The sequence below is a fragment of the Mustela erminea genome, chromosome 11 (genome assembly GCF_009829155.1).
Source record: "Mustela erminea isolate mMusErm1 chromosome 11, mMusErm1.Pri, whole genome shotgun sequence".
Classification (NCBI taxonomy): domain Eukaryota; kingdom Metazoa; phylum Chordata; class Mammalia; order Carnivora; family Mustelidae; genus Mustela; species Mustela erminea.
Genome location: NC_045624.1, coordinates 73,049,633 through 73,055,219, shown reverse-complemented (window position 1 = coordinate 73,055,219; position 5,587 = coordinate 73,049,633).

Here is a 5,587-nt window from a genome sequence, read left to right as displayed (position 1 = left end):
AGCGAATACCATTCTCAATAGAGAAAAACTGAGAGCTTTCCCCTAAGGTCAGGAACACAGCAGGGATGTCCACTATCACCACTGCTATTCAACATACTACTAGAAGTCCTAGCCTCAGCAATCAGAAAACAAAAAGACAAAAAAGGCATCCGAATCAGCAAAGAAGAAGTCAAACTCTCACTCTTTGCAGATGATATGATACTTAATGTGGAAATTCCAAAAGATTCTACTCCAAAACCGTTAGAACTCATACAGGAATTCAATAAAGTGTCAGGATATAAAACCAATGCTCAGAAAGCAGTTGCACTTCTATACACCAACAGCAAGACAGAAGAAAGAGAAATTAAGGAGTTGATCCCACTTATAATTGCACCCCAAACCATAAGATACCCTAGGAATAAACCTAACCAAAGAGGCAAAGAAACTGTACTCATGAAAGAAATTGAGGAAGACACAAAGAAATGGAAAAACATTCCATGCTCATGGATTGGAAGAATAAATACTGTGAAAATTTCTATGCTACCTAAAGTAATCTACACATTTAATGCAATCCCTATCAAAATGCCATCAATGTTTTTCAAAGAAATAAGACAAATAACCCTAAAATTTATATGGAACCAGAAAAGACCCCAAATAGCCAGAGGAATGTTGAAAAAGAAAGACAAAGTTGGTGGCATCAGAATTCCAGACTTTAAGCTACATTACAAAGCTGTCATCATCAAGACAGTATGGTACCAGCACAAAAAACAGGTACATAGATCAATGGAACAGAATAGAGAGCCCAGAAATAGACCCTCAACTCTATGGTCACCTAATCTTCGACAAAGCAAGAAAGAATATCCAATGGGAAAAAGACAGCCTCTTCAACAAATCGTGTTGGGAAAATAGACATCCACATACAGAAGAATGAAACTGGACCATTTCCTTCCACCACACACAAAAATAGACTCAAAATATATGAAAGACTTCGATGTGAGACAGGAATCCATCAAAATCCTTGGGGAGAACACAGGCAGTGACCTCTTTGACTTCAGCCACAGCAACTTCTTCCTAGAAACATCACCAAAGGCAAGGGAAGCAAGGGCAAAAATGAACTATTGGGACTGCATCAAGATCAAAAGCTTTTGCACAGCAAAGGAAACTGTCAACAAAACCAAAAGACAGGGGCGCCTGGGTGGCTCAGAGGGTTAAACCTCTGCCTTCGGCTTGGGTTATGATCCCAGGGTCCTGGGATCGAGTCCCACATCGGGTTCTCTGCTCAGCATGGAAACTGCTTCCCCCCTCCTCTCTCTGCCTGCCTCTCTGCCTACTTGTGATTTCTCTCTCTCTGTCAAATAAATAAATAACATTAAAAACAAACAAACAAAGACAACTGACAGAATGGGAGAAGATATTTGCTAATGACATATCAGATAAAGGGCTAGTATCCAAAATCTATAAAGAAGTTATCAAACTCAATACCCAAAGAACAAATAATCCAATCAAAGATATGGGCAGAAGACATGAACATTTCTGCAAAGAAGACATCCAGATGGCCAACGGACACATGAAAAAATGCTCCACATTACTCAGCATCAGGGAAATACAAATCAAAACCATAATGAGATACCACCTCACACCAGTCAGAATGGCTAAAATTAACAAGTCAAAAAATGACAGATGTCAGCAAGGTTGTGGAGAAAGGGGAACCCTCCTACACTGTTGGTGGAAATGCAAGCTGGGGCAGCCACTCTGGAAAACAGTATGGAAGTTCCTCAAAAAGTTGAAAATAGAGTTACCTTACGACCCAGCTATCGTACTACTGTGTATTTACCCTAACGATACAAACGTAGTGATCCAAAGGGGCACGTGCACCCAAATGTTTAGCAGCAATGTCCACAACAGCCAAACTACAGAAAGGACCTAGATGTCCATCAACAGATGAATGGATAAAGAAGATGTGGTATATGTGTGTACACACACACACACACACACACACATATACATACACACACACGTATACACACACACACACACACACATACACACACAATGGAATATTAGGCAGCCACCAAAAGAAATGAAATCTTATCATTTGCAACGATGTGGATGGAACTAGAGGGTATTACGCTGAGCAAAATAAGGCAATCAGAGAAAGACAATTATCATATGATCTCCCTGATGTGTGGAATTTGAGAGGCAGAGTGGGGGATTGTGGGGAATAGGTAAGGAAAAAATGAAACAAGATGGTATCGGGAGGAGACAAACCATAACAGGCTCTTAAGCTCACAAACAAACTGAGGGTTGCTGGGGCATGGAGGAGTAGAGGTAGGGTGGTTGGGTTTTGGACATTGGGGAGGGTATGTGCTATGGTGAGTGCTATGAAATGTGTAAGCTTGATGATTCACAGACCTGTACCCTGGGGCAGGTTTATTTAAAATTTAAAATAATTTAAAAAATCTTTTTTAGGGGCGCCTGGGTGGCTCAGTTGGTTGATCAACTGCCTTCGGCTCAGGTCATGATCCTGGAGTCCTGGGATTGAGTCCCACATCAGACTCCCTGCTTAGCAGGGAGTCTGCTTCTCCCACTGACCTCTCTCCTCTCATTCTCTCTCTCTCTCTCTCAAATAAATAAATAAAATCATTTAAAAATTACATATTTTAAATGTTTAATAAGGAAATCTTCCCTCCACTTATTACCCGCAAAAGTAAATCATTCAAAGAAGCTAAAGCAGTGTTAGTTTTACTAGTAAAAGCATCAGAAAATGTATTTTCCTAAAGCTTAAGAATATTATGGACCACAGAGTGATGAAGAATTAATTACAAGTATCTAGATCATGTTGATATATAGAAATATGTTTATAAAACCATGTTAACTCCAAAATACCTGTTTTATACGGATGCACATTCATATAGTTTAATAGATTTATAAGAATTTCTTTTTTTAGACAATATCCATAAAAATATATTTATTCTTATAAATCTATTAAACTATATGAATGTACTTGTGTTTCTATATCATCTGTCTTCAAACAAAACCTATTTCAAACACATATATGTATATTTATTAATCTATTAAAATATATGAATCTGCATTGACAAATGTATTTTCTTTGGATCCCTTGGTTTCAAAAAAGCAGTTTCACGAAAAATGGTTCTAATTTATGAATAAGTATTCTTCACAGAATTTCATTGCTCAAAACAAATTTGAGGGTTTAGGGGAATAAATTAAGTAAATGTATTTACAGTAGAAATTCTGCAGCTCTAAACCATTAATATTAATCATGAATCTCTAAAATGAAAATGTTATTATTATTTATCTCGGTCTTTTGTTTTCATCGTGATTTATATTATTTTACTTACATAAACAAATTTGTATAAATCTTATTTGCAATTGCTTAGTAACTTATCTTCCCCACCAAACTAAATTCTAACAGGACATATATATCTGTGTTCTTCACCATTATTTCTAGGGCCCCAGCCAGGGGATATAGTAGGAGCTCAATAAATATTTCTGCAGTGAATGAATTACTGTAGGAACATCTTGAGGGACTACCGCTTGGAGTTCCACACTTTGGGAACTACGATTCTAAAGTGACTCTTATACAATTGACTCTTATACTCTTATATTGTATAATAACTTCAAAGAAAAAAAATGTGTTAACACCTCTAGGCCACTAGAGATCCATTTAATGAAATTACTGCTATACTTCAGTGGAATCAATTACTACTTCAGGGAACTGTAGAGATTTCTCAGAAGCACATCATGACCTGGAAAAATAGTGCAAAAATCATTTTTTTCCTCTAAAACTCCAAATCAAAAACCGCAGTAAAAATTTCAGTTACCCTGGAATAAGCTGAAAGGAATCATGCTTCCATCAATGCCAACAATTTGGGGGCACATAACTGGCAACATGAGATTTTCCATCAATGATATTTGTTCTTTTTAATACTTCAAATATGAAAAACAGATATTCCTCCTGGAAATGGCAAATTATTGACTGATTCTCTTTTAAATGATTTTGCATATAACTTGGGTGGTATTTTGTTTGGTTGATTGGCTGGTTTTCGTTTTTGTCTTTTGTTTTTTGGGTTGGAGGGGGATAGTCCACTGTTAAGATAGCTTTTAAAAATATTTAAAATACACAGTTTAAGGGCACCTGGATGGCTTAGTCGGTAAAGAATGCAACTCTTTATCCCTGGGTCCTGAGTTGGAGCCCCAATTTGTGGGTAGATTACTTGAAACAATAAAATCTTTAAAAATAAATAAACAAATCATCATCACAATCATTTAAAATAAAATACATGATGTACCTACATGTTTAAGTTTTAGGATAGTTAGAAAGTGCTATATTTTTAAATAACCCTTTGGAAAGTTATATAATAGTATTGTTTTTTAAAAAAATGAGAAAGCTGCATTCTTTTCATTAAATACTAAGATTCATTAATTTCTTCTACTTGCCCTCCAGAAGTGCTAAAAAAAATGCTAATTTCATTATCTGAGAGAAGTACTGAAGTAAAAAAATAAAAATTGGTATAAAATTTAACTTTTTTTTCCAGTTAACAAAAAAATTTTTTTGAAAAAGAATTTCACCAGCTGTCAACATCCCAACATCACTAAAAGCTTAGCTTATGCCTAAACTTTAAACCTTAATAATATTTGGCGGTGGGGGAGGGGGTAAATGTCAAGTCAAACAATGTATTTCCAAAGCGGCATTTGCAAAGGTTAACCTGAGTGGATTACAGAGGGGAAAGTGCAGTTGTGCAGTGATCGATCCAAGACCCCCTTCTCGGCTTTTTTTCCTGGTTAATAAACCACCGGGGAGATAGAATTTTTTAAACTTAATTTGCTGAAATGAGAATTTACTAACATAAAAAATGTTCCCCAAATTTGAGAATTTTCCTAAATTGGTTTTCATTTTAGAGCTAAAGATCTCTTGCAAAAGATAAAATCATGACTACTTTGGTAATCTGCAGGGAGAAAATTTGCAGAATCCCAAAACCAGAGAGCCCTTACAGCTCAGAGATCCCCTGGGCATTCAAGGCCAGTTCGGCCCTGAGAGTGAAGTGGCATTCCCCAGGAACACAGTTCTCCTGACTACCGGTATGACCCTCCATTCCCCAACTCCAGAGCTAGCTTGGCACCGGCTACAGTGAAGGTCAAAGTCAACAGACTCATCTGCAGTCCGCAGGCTGTGAGGATCCTTCTGTCTGAGGGAGTTTTACAATATGGTTCATGAAAGGGCATTTCTGAACATTTTATTACAAGGACACAATGGAGACAAAAGATGGTTTTGGGTGGGTAGAGGTGAGGGAAAGAACACGTAGAGGAAAAAAAGCGCAGTTTCTTGGAGACTTGTCAGGACCTGAGAGTATCGAAGAGGGAAGGTGGGGTTAGTGTACGGCGTAATAAAAAGCAAAGTGTAGAGTGGAAAGGCAACTACGCAGTACAAAAGCAGTGGAGTAGAGAAGTGGGCTTGATTTTTCCAGAGCTGCTTCAAAAGGAATCATGGGGGAGCCTTGCGGAGGCTGAGGGCCGGCTGATGGGGGGGGGGGGGGGGGGGCACAAGCAAGAGGCGGATACTCCGCAGCTCCCAGTCTAGGGGAGA